Raw genomic sequence first — 17,606 nt, forward strand, 5'->3', positions numbered from 1 at the left:
TACAGGAGCCAGAAATCTCCATTGTCATCACTGTACTGGTCTGTCGAGGTGGCATAATTTCCAAAACTCACTGATGCCTTACGCTTGATACAATGATGTAATAAGCTAAAACAGAGCAAGAAAAATTATTCTCTCATATATTTTCCTTTTTTGGAGCCATTTCTTGACATTCCCCCTATATCCTCTCCATAAAGAGTTGAAATAAAACAGTATGACGAACACTGAAAACTGATACAGAGGTTGTTTGTCTGAAGAAAAGTTTGGATGCCATTTTCTTTTTTCAGTTTCATTCTTTTCCTCAGGTGTTCTTTACATTAACCAGAACCTATCTTAAGTATATTATGCGCATTCATTCAGATTTTTTTTAACAATGACCATCTTCATTTATAAGGGCAGTTGATTTAGAGGTTACTCAATCCATTGTGTCTTTGGATGTTGCAGCACTATTTATTCAAAGTTAGTTGGACAACATCATTTTGCTTACATGTACTCGTGTTCCAAAGAGAATTTAATTTTGCTTACAAAGATACCATATCAAAATGATGTCGTGTTCATTTTTATCACTGCCTGAAATCTTGAGGGCAATCAAAATAGCAGGTAACACAAAGACTCTATTGGTCATTATTGGACACTTTTTGCAGTTGAGGACACTGTAGTCACCAAGTCACTTATTCAGTGTCTGCTGTGCCCTTGTACAGAGTCTGCCGTGCCCTTGGCACTGAGTTGGATACTGTAAAAACATTACCTGATGAATTTTATCTCCAGGAACATTTCTCCTTTTCAGAACTCAGCTATTTGGGAAATTTCTCCAACTAAAAATAGTCAAGAGACATGAATCTTTGATCAAACCTTTCATCATTCCAAATAATGGAATTGTTCCTCTGGCCCTGACTAGAGACTTATTTACTCATACTTTGCCCGTGTGTTTAACAATCTTGATTTTCTGATTTCCCAGTTCATGATGCTTTAGGAACAGTGAGTTGGAAGGTGATAGAAGGTTCCCATTAGAGGCTGGGCACGGAGGCTCACACTTGTAATTTCAGAACTTTGGAAGGCTTAGGAAGGTGGATCACTTGGGCTTAGGAATTTGAGACCAGCCTGGCCAACATGGTGAAACCCCATTTCTACTAAAAATGCAAAATTAGCCTGGCATGGTGGCATGCACCTGTAATATTAGCTGTTCAGGAGGCTGAGGCAGGACAATTACTTGAATACAAGAGGCAGAGGTTGCAGTGAGCTGAGATTGCGTCAGAGTGAAGATTCCCATTGGAGGCACAGTAATGGCTGAAAGCCTCAGCAATAGGAGGAGAAATTTGAAAAACAAATAGATAAAAGACAATATGCTTCAGACTATGAGGGCATTAAGTACAAGGGTACCAATAATAAGGCACAGTGCAATAATGGATGGCAAAAACGTGCTTAACATACTGTGTTTAAGAAGACAGAGATGTATAAGATACACCATAAATGTTCTTCTTGCCAAAATATTTACAATTTTTAAAATGCTTGGGCTTAAGAAAGAAAACTATCAGTTATCTGGAAGACTCAGCCACTCTGGTGGATTTATTTTTCTGTATAGCAGACGTTTTAGCATTGTTGATGCAGCACAGCTAACAGTAAACATCAAGTGGCAGGATGTCATTAAATGCTGGGTTGTCTGCCATCTCTTTCCATAGGTTCTAAGAAAAAGTAAGTGATTGAAAGCTCTAATAGTGAAAGAAGGTTTACAAGTCTGTGCTAGGTCTTAAAGCTAAACTAGAATTTGAATAAGTAGTGGGGTTTCACACTGATTAAATATGAAGTCAATTTTTTTGTCCCTTTATTCTCATCTTATCTCTGGATAGTAGTCCAAGAAAATGGACCACTTGAGAGTAGAGATTCTGTAAAAATCCAAAACAAAGTCTTCCATCTTCACTGTTTCCTCTGCCTTCTTCCACCTCTCTTCCTCCAACCATCCTGAGTCAAGTTATTCTGCTCCAGTGTGACATGAAGAGCAGAGTAAGGCAGTAGAATCCATGTCTTAGGTTTAAATTCTGGAGCTTACCAACTGGTACCCTTGAACAAGATGTTGAGCCTGTGTTCCTGCAGATGACACCAGCACTCACAAATTATGATCCCACTGATCATGAATCATTAGGACAATGCTGGTGATGAGTATTTTCCACAACACAAAATCCTATAAGAAACATTTTAAATGTTAATTTTCCATTGAGTGATGAGATTCTTCAGGATTCTCCTTTTCTCTCTCTACACACCTAGGACCTCAGGGGCCTGATTATGGGAATAAACTGCCCTTTGGGACTTTAAATTACTCAGCAGCAATACCAATGCTGTGATTATTATTGCATGTAGTTTAAATCTCTGCATGAAGAACAGATAGGTGTAAACACCTCTTTTTCTTTCCAGTATTTGCTATAGGAAAGTATGTAAAAAATGACTATTTGGCTGATCAAGTGAAATGTACTAAGAAATTATAAATGTGTAGATGGCAAGAATGAAAGAGGGAATAATTATGACTCCAAGTCAGTCTGTCTGGAGGTTTGGGGAGATATAGTGATTGATGAATGCCTGTTCAAGTCATCATGGTCTGTTCCACAGGCTGGAAATTCTTATTAATCAAATGAGGTGGGGCAGAGTGGCCACTCACACAAGATGAGCTTATTCTTATCCAAACCAGCCTGGCTATCCTTGCATTTACCAGGGGTAAGGCCTGCCGTGTCTCACTCAGACTTGTACTCTGCTTAAGTTTTCCTCCTAATAAGAAATAACTCATTGTTGTAATTGATTTGAGAGTGAATCCTACTTTGTGTCCCCAGGGAAATCTGCAAATGCCCAAGGCTCATCTTGTCCTCTCTCATCACCATCCAGCCTCATCTCCTTGAACCCCTCCTCCCATTGGAGCCAGAATGATCTATTTAAAATGCAAATCTAACCACTACTCCTGTTATTCTCTAAGTCTTTCAGAATAAATTCCAAATTTCCTAGCATGGACTACAAAACTCTCTGTGACTGGTTCCCTGCTCCGCGACATAGCCTTCTGCTAATCACCAACTACAAATTTATGGTCTACCAATGCCAGAGTACTTACCATTCATGAGGCCCTCCCCTTCTTACCAAGACGCTGTTTACACCTCCATGCCTTTGTGCTGTTCTCTTTATTAGAGCTTCCTTCTGTACTCTTTTCCGTGCTAGTCTTCCTCATTCTTCAAGATTTAACACACACATTTTTTTTCTGATAAACCTTTCTTTGTAACTCCAGAGCGGGAACTGAGGGAGTTTGTGGTTTTTACTCACATCGATCTTTGTGCATAGCTCTCTGCTTATCATAGTACATTGAAATGATCTGATTATGTGTTCTTTTCCCATTAAAAATGTGTGCTTTACAAAGACAAGGACTGTATTTTGTTTATCTCCAAGCACTTAGCATCAGACTTGGCAGCCTACTCAGTAAGTGTGTGTCAAACTGAACCATTGTGTTTCTAGAACCTTCTGACCATGTGATCCAGTCATTGGTTCATGAGTGGAGGTCTACTTTGATTACCAGACAAACGGGAGAACTGGAATACTTACCAAGCCAATAGAGATTAGCTGGTGGTTGTCTACATATTCAACTGAATCAAAATCTCTATGTTTCAAAAGTCATTTTAACATCTCCTGTGTTGCTAGCATCATAATAGGCATTACAAGCATCCACTAATGACCAGGCAGACCACCTGTCCTCAAAAGATTTGTTCTCTAGAGAAATAAAGCTAAATCTAGATGCTGCAAGAAAAGTCACAGCCTTGGGGTTTCAGTGAGAAGACAGACCAAATGCTTTTGAAGTAGTCAGAAAAGACGATAGGGTAAGAGATACTCCAAATGCCATTGGAAAATGGCTAAGACTTTGAAAAATAGAGATAGGGAAGAGGTAAACAGGAAGTGGGAGATGATGCTTTCTAGCCAAAGGAATATCACAGGAAAAGACATAGAAAAGCCCTGAGTATAGTTAGGTAACATGAGCACTCCTGATAGTTCACAATCTCACTCCAATGTGACTCATCTTCCATCCATTACCCGCACCTCCAGCCTCCAGCCACCTTAACTCCTTTCTCTGGCCTAATGGTTCACAATAGAGTGATCAACAGAACTATTGCTGGGCCCCATGCCCAGATTTCAGATTCAGTAGTTTAAGTGATGCTGTGATCTGGGCCACTTTTGAGAACTGCTGCAAAACTTCCCTTTTAACACCATCACGGCAAATACCTGAAGGCATACTCCCCACTCCCACCCCAGACACCTTAGCAGATGAGTTTCAGAACTCACTCAGAGCCTTGGGCACTTCGCATCTGGAGGAACAACTGTCCCTGGAAACCACAGCCAACCGTCATTTGGCAAAGTGGCCACCACCATTTCAGTTGCAGAGCAAGGCAGTGCTTTCCCATCATCCTGGCAAATGAAAGACTAACTTAGACCATCTGGTTCTGTAACACCCTCCTACACCACTGCTTAAAAGCAAGCGAACATATTTTCTCTTACATTTTGTCAATAAAATATTGCTCCCCCAGGCTGTTGGCTTACCACATTTGCAGCCCTTAAGCAAAGTGGGAGGAGTTAGTGGTGGCACCAAGAGGACAGCCATGGGCAGAGCCCCTCAGCCTTTTGCTGTTGACTCTCCACTACCCCCTCTTCTTGGGGGCAGATCCTTAAACTGATGCCTCAAAATATTTTTTAAAAGCGCAACCAAATATATATGAAGACCTTTCCTGGCTGCTGTGCCCTTTCTGTCCTGTTAATTTTGCTTGGCTTTAAGGGAGTGAAGAATCAATGTCTAGCATTTCCAACGGCCAGGTAGAGTGTGTACACATTTATTAAGATTAATTAAAAAGTAACAAATTGTAAAGTGATAACATTAACAACCAGAAGAAAAAGTGTAGACATTTTGACAGTCTTTTTGAATTTCATTAAAAGATGGTAGTGACAAAAACCCCAGAGACTATTTCTACTTTACTAAAGAAATAGGTCACAGATTCAATTACAGTCACTGAAGCATGGACTCAATCTATCATGGCAAATTAAGTACATTTTAGCAACCTACTTTCCTTTAAAAATTTTATAGACACTTTCGGTGGAAGAAGAAAGACTATAGAAAAAAAAAAAAAGAAATTGCAAAACCAGGTCCCACCCTACTCCCCCCCTAGGCTTTGAGTAAGCATTTGGCTTATTTGCTTTGGGTATAAGACAGAAAATCATTAAGAAATACTCAGCGTGCTCACAATTATTACTCTTCACTCTTTCATGGTTTAATGATGCAGATTTGGAATTGGGAGTGGGAAATGGCTCCAAATTAGAATCGCTAAGTCTTCAAAGTAGGGCTTTGTTCTCCAGGCGGGGCCCCACCCCCTGCTTTTAAAACAGGACTATTTGTACTCGATAGCTTTTATCCCTTTTTTTTTTTTTTTTTTTTTTTTTTTTTTGGCCTTTGAGTCTCAGCAGACCCATTGAGTTCATTTCTGGAAAGATAAACAAATAAATAAATAAGACTTGTGTGGCCTGTGGACATATGGTTTAGCAAAGTGCTGGTACTGGGAGAAGGAAACACCATCTTGCCCATAACAAAACTGGTTTCATGTTGACAACTGATGTTTAGGAAGGGCCTCTTGCCCAGCAGCGAGCAGAGACCATCTTCGAGACACGCAGCCACAGTAACCACCAAGCGTGAAGGACTGAGATCCTTATGTGTGCCCTTTGACAAATAAAAACCTGGGGCTGCTTATGGCCTTCAAAACCCAGGGCAGGAGTCTTAGGAATCTGTTGATTGGCTTGGCCAGGAAGCTTCAGGAGCCCAGGTATAGGTCTTGCTCCTCAATGACGTGGCCAGCAAAGCCCCAGTCCGGTCAGTGCTGAGAGTGCTTAATCCATGGCAGCGCCACCTTTTCTCTTACAGCTCTTCCTGGTCTTTTCCCAGTGCCTCTGTGTAATGGGCACAAAGAAGTAAGCAATTGCATGTGCTCCCCAGAGAAGCATTATAGTGCTTCATGAATCTCTAAATTATCTTGCTATTGCCCAGTTAAATCAGAACCTCTCATCGGCCAGGCTGAAGGCTAAATTTACTGATTGAATCTCAGTAGAACTAACTGGTAGAACTAAATTTTTAATTTGAATTGCGAAATTGCAACTCCCTTAGAGATGAGGTTTCACAGCAGCTAGTACTCTCCAAAATATTGCAAATACAGAGGTATTCACAGTCTACTTGCTTGGTAGTATCTCTCTTCATAGATAGGTAAATGATAGAGATAGATAGATAGGTGATAGTTAGATTTAGAGATAGATAGAGATAGAGACAGATAAAAATAGAGATAGAGATAAAACTGAGTCAAGAGCTACCAGGTCTTCTTACAGTACCAGCTCTTTGAAACTACAGAGTTGGTATGTCTACCTATGTGCTCTTTAACTCCCATCTGTGAGACTATTCCTGGAAAGGGACAACAATGAGGTTGGGGATGACTCATGAGACCAGAAAGTCTAAAGACTGGCAGCAAACTGAGGCTGCAGGTTCTCCATATAAAGATGGTGAACTCACATTGGTACTCACGTGCAGTAGCTATACTTGTCCTGAATAGATGAGGGGACAAAAAAAGATGCGTATTTAGGTGGCTGCCTAGCCTCCCACTTAGTTTAAGATGGTGTGATACGTACATTTCCTCTATTTATCCTTCAGCTAACTTGATACAGTAGCAAACCCTATTGCTGCTTCTGAGTTTAAACCTGTACTACTGACGTCTTGGTGAAAAAAAAAAAAACAACTAAATATACCTAAATATATTTATAAATGTGTAATATATTCAGTAATGTTTAGCACATAATAATTTTATATGCTAAATACAATTTTATACTGTATTATGAATTACACTCAGTGCAGCGCGATGGTCATACTGTGAAAGGCCCCTGGGAACTGAGACCAAAGGAAGAGTTGTTCCTACCTCAAGTTCACTGGCCAAGTGTAGAAAATGCCTGCAGGATTTAAAGCAAGGTCCTGTCCTCAAGCATTCTGGTTTAGCTGTTCCAGAGTGGGCCAAGTTTTGGTAGTTGCTTTTTAAGCTTTGTCAGGTGATTCTAATATATAGCATGGTCTAGTATCATTGATTTAAATTTTCTTTCTCTTTCTGTATTTGCTGAATTTGCATAATTTAAAATGACTTTCAGTGTGACTCCCTTATGCTGCTCTCTCCTGCCATTTGGGGAACACTCAACTTCCAAGACCAACCTTGTTTCTGGAGAGGGATTCTTCCCACATGGGAAAGGCAAGGATGGTGCTGAGCCTGGCAAGTCTCTGCTCGGGGCCTTTGACTGTGCCTGAACACACATTTGCTAAAACTGACAAAGTAAGACAGGAGGTGGGGCTGCCCAGAAGGACAAGTGTTTCGCTTTGTAGCCTTCGAAATGATTTTAAACCCCTGAGATCAATGCTGATAAGATGGATATTTCAGATGAATGCTGGGCAGTATGAAGCCAGAAACTGGTTGGAAAACCTCTGGAAATACGTGAGATACAGCTCAAAACTCTAGATAAAATCCATCTTTCTCTTGTTTGAGTTTTTAAAAGGTAGAATCAGATGGTGCACTAGGCTTGGTGTCCTTGGGAGATGGCCTAGCATAATGGTTAGGATTACAGACACAGAAGCTAATTTGTCTGTGTTGAATACTCACTCTGCCATTCGCTAAGTGATTTGGGGCAGGATACTTAATTCCCATGTGCCTCACCTTCCTCATCTGCAAGATGGGGACACTAATCACACCTAACTCATAGGGTAATTCTGAGGATTAAATTATGTAGTGCATGTAAACTGCTGAGTCTGGTGCTTGACACACATTATGTGCTGAAGAAATACAGCCATTGTTCTATGTATTATCAGAGGCGTTATGCAGGGTAACTAATTGCTGGATGATTCATTCTATGTCTTCAGTTACATTTTCTTTCCCTAGCTTACATAATAGAATAAAGGATATATTTTCAGAAAAAATATATTGATGTCCACCCCTGGTGGATCATCAGTGAGGCAGTATAGGAAAGAGGGCTTGGAACTGGAAGCCTTGTACCTTTCAGCTACCTGTGGGTGACTTTGGGTCAAGCCCTTGGCATTGTTTGAATCCAAGTTTTATTAAGTTCAAACATAGGGTTTACTTTCATTGCATCCTTTACTGAGATTTTCACTAGGTCCTTATGAAAAATTATTCATGTTTATGTCACACTTTACAGAGAACTTATAAATCATTGCATTCAAGCCTCATGCTAACATGTTGAAAAATATACTCTTATCCCCAATTTACAAATGAAGAAATGGAAGTCAAGACTTTTCCCAAGGCCACCAAACTGGTTAAGTGGCAAGTACTTAAGGCTCGCAAGTTCAGTGATGTTTCTAATAGACTGTAAGTGCACCATTTTAGATAAATGGCATATGGCAACATGCCTAGGAAATTATAGTGTGCAATATAAGTGGTATGTATTATCATTATTTGGGGACTTTCCCTTTGATATTATGTAAAGAGAAAGGTAGCACAGAAATAACAAGCCTTAGGTATTATAGTCAGTCACTCATCATTCATTAGCAGTAAAGTTGGTGCCCAGTGACTGAATCCCTATTCCCAGTGTTGATTTAGGACAGACATCATACTATTGATGCCTTTTATCATTTACCCTTCTTTCCTTTGCTGATTTTCACTTCAAGGTGATACACTGCTGACCTATTAAACAGTGATCTTTGTCCACATGAAAATTAATTAGCTGATAATTGTCTGGAAGATAGAACAGTGACTAAGAGTTTGGAAAGTAGAAGGAAGTTCTCTAGGAAGTAAACTAACCAGAGTTTTTTTGGTTGAGTTATTTCCTTCCATCTGAGTCTCATTCTGTCTGCCCCTACTCCTGCTCCTGAGAAGCTCAAATATCTCTTGATGAACTTGGCATAATAACCACACACAGCTGGACGGCAATATGGCTTGAGAAGGAGTGTACTCACAGCCTGTAATGTTAGATGAGCTTCAATTTGTTCAAACTACTTGCTGTGTCAGTCTGACTCCAGGCATCAGTGTGAAAAATGTGAAATTTAGTTACCTATATAGATAGTAATAGCCACATTCATACCTTGAAATGTAATATTTTTGAAGTTACAATGCACACACGTTTCAGGCGATTGTTGCCACAGTTTGGTGAAATAGGCAGGTGTTTTCTTCTTATTATAGAGTAAACAAATCTCAGACCTGGGGAAATTTTTGACTGGTCCTGTTTTACAGGGGCAGACTCATGTCTTTACTAACTCTGCCTTTTTGTGTGGACACTAATCTTTTGCCTACCCAGGACAACCACTACCAGGACAAAGTATTCTTTTATTTTGTAAAACTAGGCCCTTTTTTGGGGGTGGAGCTCCTATATTCCCAACTATACATATTTGTTTACAGTTACAATGCATTGATCAGATCTTATACCCTGGACATGATTGATTGATAAAGGGTTGGACATCCAACCCAATGTAGGCCAATCTCTTCCCAAAATTTTTCAAATTGGAAATAGGAGACAGAAGTTTACAGCCATGGAAGCTTAGACAGCCATGTTTTTCACTGTGTTGAGAAAGCTGGTTTGCATGGAAAGAATGAAGCCAGCAAGCAGAGAAACAGAGTTGGGGAAAAGAGAGAATCTGGGTGGCGTTGGAGTCCCTGGTACCAGCTGTTCCTAAGACTGTGTCCATTGGGAAAATTATCCTTCAATAAGGGTTTGTAAGAGTTTTTTCTCTCAGATTCAGCTCTATCATAAAGTGGTGACAGGCATTGCATTTCAGAACCTTTAGCTCTTTAACAAAGTGTGGCAACATTTTCGACTTTTATTAGAGAGTTCTTAATAGTTTCTTGTGCAAATGAGGCCAATTAGCCAATCCTGAAAACAGGCATATGGATCCATGTATACTATTTGGGTTGTGCAAGAAGTTCAGAGTGTACTATGTGGAATGCATTAGGCGAACATCTGAGAGATTTGAGATTAATGAAGTGGGAAAATAGGAGGTTGGTGCAAGGGAGCTATATGTAATTGACATCCACTCGTTTGTTAAGGTCAATGTAGAACCTGTTTTTTGGTAGATATGTCTTTTTTCTTTTTTTTCCTACAGCATCTTAAAAACTATGCCTAAAATTCTCAGCAATATAATTCTTACATTTGTGAGCATTTACATTAACAACGCCTTTTATGCACATTCTTGCCTTTACTTGTCACAAAACCTTGTGAGATAGGGAGGTCCTATCACTCCAAATGCTTCTAGTAATGAGGACAGAGGGGCTTGAAAAAATTAGTGGTTGAGGAGACAGAATGCCCTCGGAGGTTTTATTGGATAGTACTTCTTGACGGTGTTTATATAAAGGATCTAGCAAGTTTTCAACCTAAGTGGATGTTTTTGTTCTTGGTATTTTTTCCCACCTCTTAACACTTGCCTGCTCTAAATGTCTGAATTCTCCAGGGTTACTGAGCAATCCTCTGCTTTTTAGGCACCAAGTGTAGCTCGTGTAATATCTATGAATTTAGTTTTTAAGTTTTCTAAAGCTAATGCCTAAGGCCTTCTTCAGAATATTTGACAATGGTTTATTGCTTTTTAAAAATAATTGTGTATCAACCAGGATTGGCCTAGGACTCTCATAAATTTTTATAAACTTAAAAGAGACGATGTTTTATAATTTGTTAAACTCCAAAAAATATAGGTATATTTTATGATCTCCCCATTTTTTCCTTCTCCTGGCTTTCTTTTTGTATAATGCACAGCTCTCCCACTCTTAGCAAGGAGGGTTTGAGTGCAATTGGCTTCAGCATAGGGATTCTGATTGGGTTAAGGCAATAAGCCACGCCTATCTTCCCAGCTGAGATTGGTTCAGGGATGGACCCTTAACCCCGTCTGAGCCAATGAGAGGGTGAGTCACAGGCGAGGGAACTTCAGGAAGAGGCATTCTTTTCTCCAGAACAATGTGATTCAGTGGGACCCTGTGAGACACGGACCTATTTGCAAATAGGTCATAGGTAGAATAATAAAACTCTAGTGTCATAATTATTTTATATAGGGCCTGATTTAATGCATTGTGGAATATTCCACTGAATGAAATCATCTTGCAGACTGTAAGCAGCAGACTAAGATATTAAGAACTAGAATTTGTACACCGTGATTGATTATATTACAATAATTTAGTTCAAAGTAGACATCATTATATCTCATCTAGAATTTCCTTCTAATGTGAGGAAATGTTTCTGCATGGTAAATTTGGTCAATTTTGCAGCACCTGTTTCTGAGCCAGAGACCCTTACAACTCCCTGCGGCTGGAATGCTGGGGGTTCTGGAAGCTGGGCAGCACCCCTTTGATTCTAATATGGAGTGGACATGTGCCCTAGGGTTTCCCCTCCAGTCTAACTGTTGTCTATCCCAGGCCTACTGTTTTCAGGAAATGCTATACAGTTGCATAAACAAGTTCAAAACCAGCTCCATTTTTCTGGTTGACCGAATAGTGCTGTTTAACATGGAAAAGACATTTACTGGTGAGTCCTCCTTTGTAGTTAAATTCATTCCGATTGCCCCATCTTGTGGAAGAAAGAAAAATAGCCAGATTCTTCTCTGGGTATATACTGTAAAAGAAAAAATTCAACCCATTTATCTCTCTCTTTGTCTACAAGTTCTTCTCTTTCACATGATACATTCCAAATACATTATTCTGAAGAAAGGCCTGTAGTCCTCACATATTTGCAACCTGATCCCCTTTCTTTACTGATACAAGACCAGTATGCGATGGTTGCATTCAGAAGTGCTAGACAGAAATTCATTGCTGCAGGGGAGAACTCAAGCTCTGCCACCAGAATGTAGGCCCAAGTCAGAATCCATTTGTGCAGGTCAATCTCTCAACCTGCTGAGTTATTCTCAGAATCCTGGAACAATAGTGATCACTCTATTTCCAGGTATTTGAGATACTCTCCTCTTCTTAAGCCAGTCTGCCTTGTATTCACTCACTGGTACATCGTTGTCTATTCAGAGGAAGAGTAGATGGAATCAATTCACATATTTGTTCATTCACCAATCTACTTATTTATCCATTCATTCAACTTTTAACTTTTTTTTTTTTTTTTTTATTTTTTTATTTTTTTTTGAGACGGAGTCTCGCGCTGTGTCACCCAGGCTGGAGTGCAGTGGCGCGATCTCGGCTCACTGCAAGCTCCGCCTCCCAGGTTCACGCCATTCTCCTGCCTCAGCCTCCGAGCAGCTGGGACTACAGGCGCCCGCCACCACGCCCGGCTAGTTTTTTGTATTTTTAGTAGAGACGGGGTTTCACCATGTTAGCCAGGATGGTCTCGATCTCCTGACCTCGTGATCCACCCGCCTCGGCCTCCCAAAGTGCTGGGATTACAGGCTTGAGCCACCGCGCCCGGCCTTTTTTTTTTACTTAACATTTATGTATTGAGAATCTTCCATATGCCGTGTACCATGCTAGGTACTAGGGAAACAGTAATGGGCAAAAAAGTCACATAATCTACCTTTATGGAATTGGCACTTTTATTGGAGCTGGGTGCAGATATTAATTAAACAATCAGACACATATATAATTGAAAGTTGTGATAAGTCTATGGAGGGTACTGTGGGACCATAAAAGAAAGACCTAATGTATGGAGCCTGACTTTTCAGGATAAAGGGGCATTTGAGCTGAGATCTGAAGAGTAGACACTCAAGGAGAGACAGGGGCGTGTGGTAAGAGCATTACAAGCAGAGCCTGTGAGCTGGGAAGAATGCAGTGACTGCAGCGGAGAGAAAGGAGACAGAGTGGCTCCCAAGAAAGCTATAGAATCAGTCAGGAACCAGATTATGTTGGGCTTTGAGGACATATTAGGAGTTTGGCCATCTGACCACATGGTTTGCAAATAGAAAGCACTGTTCTTTCATCAAACAAGGCTGATTTAGTCTGACCTTCCTTTGCTCTGGCTCACAACAGTTGTGAAAAAGGAGCCAAACCAGTGCTTTCTGGGTGTCCCTATCTCCTTCTGGGCCAGCAAAATGCGATAGGTTCCACTATTTATCCTGTGCCCATCCTCTGCAACCTTTGAATCACAGCTACATCTTGATAAGTTGTTGTGTAATTTCTCAAATTACAGTTTCTTTGTGGGGGACGCCTACGATTTACCTAGCACCTAAGGGTGTTTGTTTGTGGGTACAAATGACTGTTGATTCTGTCTCTAAGCGACAAAGAACAGCTTGCCTCTGCAGCCTGAAAGTTGCACAACACTGACATCTGCTGCTTGTATGCAGTCTGAGATTGTACCAGGTCAGAAAGAGGAAATGTAGTAAAACTAAATGTTTGAAAACGTTGGGCAAACGCGCGCGCACACACACACTCACACACACACACACACAGGTGTGCGCACACAGCTCCTCTGCAACCCTTGGTCTTGTACTTCTGATTTTTCAATAATATACAAGAATAGAAGGCTAATTTGAACATGATGTTTTCTTACTGTCAATATTTGCCAATTGGACGAGGTGTTCACATGATGGAAGATGAAGTTTCTGCTTGGCTTTGGAGGAAAAACAATTGACAAAAACCTAGATCAATGTTTTCACTTTGCAAATATTAATACAAGGCATAGAAATAAATGAAAAAAGGTATCAACTTTCATATAAAAGCAGCTTAATGATAGTGATTTTGTGGATGGCATATAATATTTGCATAGTAATTTACCATTTCTAAAGCATTTTAAGATGTCTTTTCACATTTCCTTAGTCATTCAACCATTTATTCACTATATAATGAGTGCCCATTTTATGTGAGTGATTAGTCTAGGCTGCAAGGATTCTCTTGGTCCTGGCAGGGTAATTAAGGAAGAGTACAGCATAATGCTTAACCCAATATGCATTGGATTCAGACTTTGCTGCTCTAAGTGTCCATGCCCTTGTGTGTTTAATGGCCAGTGACAATAACAATGCCTATCTCATCGAAACGTTGTGAACATTAAGTGAAAATAATACATGTAGAACATTTGCTACAATGCCTAGTACATCACAAGGTACTTATGGAACCATGACTTTAGGTATCCCAATTTTTAATGTAGGAAACAAAAGATTTTCGGCTTAACAATGTTTCATGATGAGAAAGTAAAAAATGAGTATGCAGTTCATGAGTTTATGACCGGGATATCATGAGGGTTGATGGAAAGGGGTAGGTTGAGAAGGCTGGGAAGGAGGGCTGGTCCTATTATCAAAGAAATCTAGTGTCTAAGAAGTTTTGGCTTCATCGTGTAGGGAGATTTTAAGGGAACGCTGTTCTCAGAGTAGTGCTTTAGGAATATAGATTATTGCGGTTAAATGACAGGAAGGAACAGAGATAGAAAGCAGAACCATCAGTTAGGAAGTTCTTACATGGGCTCTGGTCTGAATTAATTGGGCCTTGAGACAGACCAGAGATGATGGTGGGATGCAGAGTAGTAGGTTGATGAGGATATGACAGAGAATGAATCTAGATGAGATGTTGGCTGTTGAGTGTTTATTGGCTGTTTCATGGGATGGCTACATTGTAGCCTTTGAGATCTCATTCCTTGGAAACACAGAAGAAAATAATTTTTCCCTTTTTTCTGCTTTGCTGTTTATGTTGTGTGGAGATGAAATTCTAACCCAGAAAATTCAGTGTGTCCCAGCAACTCGTTTATACAGTAAACAGTCTGTGTTCCCTTGACAGGAAACTGCCAATGGCCATCAGAACAATCACACATTCTTCCATCTGAGAAAGGCAGCCAGGACAAACTTTGAAAATCTAATATGATTGGTCATATGTCTAGATCCTCTGGGTTTAGACTTCTGAAGTAAAAAATCTCTAAAAGTTGTTTCTGGAAAGTGAAGAGAATTAGATCTTTAAATGTAGTGAAAGTGAAGAGAGCAAAGTAAGAAATGGAAACTATTAACCAGCACATGTAATAAACATATGTAAAACTGTATAATCTATAACAAATAGCAAATACATGTTCTTTTTTATTATGGAAACATTTGTCAATATTTATCATATTACCATAAAGAAAATCTTAAGAAATTCTAAAACATACAAACCTTAGAGCAACTCAAACCCAAGGTTACAAATCATTTACAAAAGTATGTAGCCTCATTGTGGATATTTTGGTTATTAAACAAGAAAGATGCAAAAAATTTAAATAAACTAAATATTCAACTTATGAAACTAAAGATAACACCAACACAATCCAAGTAAAATTATTAGATAACTAATGATAATAACAACTGAATTTAATAAATTAGAAAACAAAATGCAATTAATAACCAAAAACTTCTTCAGAGCATTAAAGTTACCCCCTCTTCCTTGAAAGTATTTAAAAGAAGAGACAAGAAGAAAGAGAACTACAACTTTTAAAATAAAACAGAAGTTAGAAATATAAATGTTAAGAGATTAGATGAGCTAGAAGAAATATTTCGTGCAACATTATGTCAATACATTTAAAAATATAGATCAAAATAATAACTTCCTAAGAAGATGAGTTGTTAAAATTGGCTCAACAAAGGTAAATCAAGGAAGCATCCACACTATTCCAGTAACCAGAAAATAAATGTAAATATTTGTCAAAGATCTACTCTTTAAAAAGATACCAGGATTATGAATAACTCTGTATGTAAATTTGATAGCCTAGAGAAAATGAACCAACTTCATGAATGACATAACCAAATCTCACACAAGGACAAACAGATTATCTAAATAGGCACATATCTCTAACCAAATTGAATCAATAATTAATAACTTTCCAAAACAGATAGCACCAGACCTGCATGTATTCACTTGTGAATCCAAACAGTTAAGGAAGAAATGCTACTATGTTTTTACAGTTTCTTCCAGAAAATAGAAGGAATATTTCCTAACACGTTCTATGACACAGCATTAACATAATACCAAAACTAGACAAAAACATTACAAAAAGAGGAAACTAAAGACCAATATCTCTCATAAACATCGATGCAAAAATCTTCAATAAGGTACTAGCCAATCATATTTAACAATATAAAGAATTATGCACATAGCCAAGTGGGATTTATTCTAGGTATAAAAGTCTAGTTCAACATTCAAAAATCAATGAATATAATCTATTACATCAATAGGTCAAAGAAGAAAAATTATATAATCAGTTAAATCAAATAAGTAGTTGCAGAAAAAAAGTTTGACAAAATCCAACACTCATTCATCATGAAAACTCGCAGTAAACTAGGAATAAACGGGAACTTCCTCAACTTCATAAAGAATTCTATACAAAAAACAATAGCTAACATCATAATGGTGAGAAAATAGATGGTATCCTTCTAAGATCAGGAACAAGGTAATAATGTCTGCTTTCACCACTCTTGTTCAGCATCATATTGGAACCCCTAGCTAATGCAATAAGACAAGAAATGGAAATAAAATATATAAAGATTTGAAGAAAGAAATTAAGCCTTCTTTGTTAGCAGATGACACAATTGTCTATGTAGAAAATTTCAAAGAATAAATAAATAAATAAATAAATAAATAAATAAATAACTCCTGGAGCTATTAAGCACTTATAGAAATGTTGCAGGATACAAGGCTACTATACAAAAGTCAACTGATTTCCTATATACCAGCAAGCAACAGGATTTGAATTAAAAACACAATACCATTTACATTAGCACTAAAAAAGAAAATGAAACACTTAGGTATAAATCTAAAAAAATATATACAAGATCTATATGAAGAAAATGACAAAATTTTGATGAAAAAATTAATGAATATTTAAATAAATGAACATATATTACATGTACATGAATAGGAAGACTTAACATCATCAAGATGTCTGTTCTTCCCAAATAAATCAATATATTCAATACAGTACCAACCAAAGTACCAGCAAATCATTTTATGGTTGTCAACAAGCAGATTATAAAAAAGACCCAAAATAGCCAAAAAAATATTGAAGAAGAACAAAATTTGAGGTCTGACAATAACCAACTTCAAGGCATACTATAAAGCTAGAGTAATCAAGACACTGTGGGATTGGTGAAAACAGAGACAAATATGTTAATAGAACAAAATAGAGTACCCAGAAATAGGTCTACACAAAGGTAGTCAACTGATCTTTGACAAAAAAGCAAAGACAATTCAATGAAGGAATAATAGTCTTTTCAACAAATGATGTTGGAACAACTGAACATCACATGATAAAAAATGAATCTAGACGCAGATCTTACAGTTTTTGCAGAAATTAGTTTCAAATAAATTATGGACCTAAATGTGAACTACAGTACTATAAAACTCCTAGAAGGCAACAAAAAAATCTAGGTGACCTTGGGTTTGGCACTGATTTCTTAGTGATCCATAAAACAACATTGTGATCAATCAATTGTGATCCATCAAAAAAATTGGTAAGTTGGACTTACTTCATTAAAATTAAAAATTGCTCTACAAGCACACTGTCAAGGGAATGAAATGACAAACTACAGAATGGGAGGATATATTTGCAAAAAACATATCTAATAAAGGACTAGTATCCAAAATATAAAGAACTCTTAAGATTCAACAACAAGAAAACAGCCAACTTTAAAAATGAGCAAAAGACCTGAA

At 38.4% G+C, this 17,606-nt stretch overlaps 1 long non-coding RNA gene and 1 other non-coding gene across 2 annotated transcripts in view; one reads left to right on the plus strand and one right to left on the minus strand.

Moving 5' to 3' along the window:
- Positions 1-17,606, plus strand: part of LOC101005024 — a 66,235-nt gene that overhangs the window by 4,657 nt on the left and 43,972 nt on the right. The gene's annotated exons all lie outside the window — the stretch shown is intronic.
- LOC103880438 lies at positions 1,803-4,077 on the minus strand. Its single transcript, XR_641465.4, has 2 exons — positions 3,571-4,077; positions 1,803-2,176 (listed from the first exon to the last, which is right to left on the minus strand). It is a non-coding gene; the product is annotated as an uncharacterized LOC103880438 (long non-coding RNA).

Source organism: Papio anubis, chromosome 18 (assembly GCF_008728515.1).
Source record: "Papio anubis isolate 15944 chromosome 18, Panubis1.0, whole genome shotgun sequence".
NCBI classification, from domain to species: domain Eukaryota; kingdom Metazoa; phylum Chordata; class Mammalia; order Primates; family Cercopithecidae; genus Papio; species Papio anubis.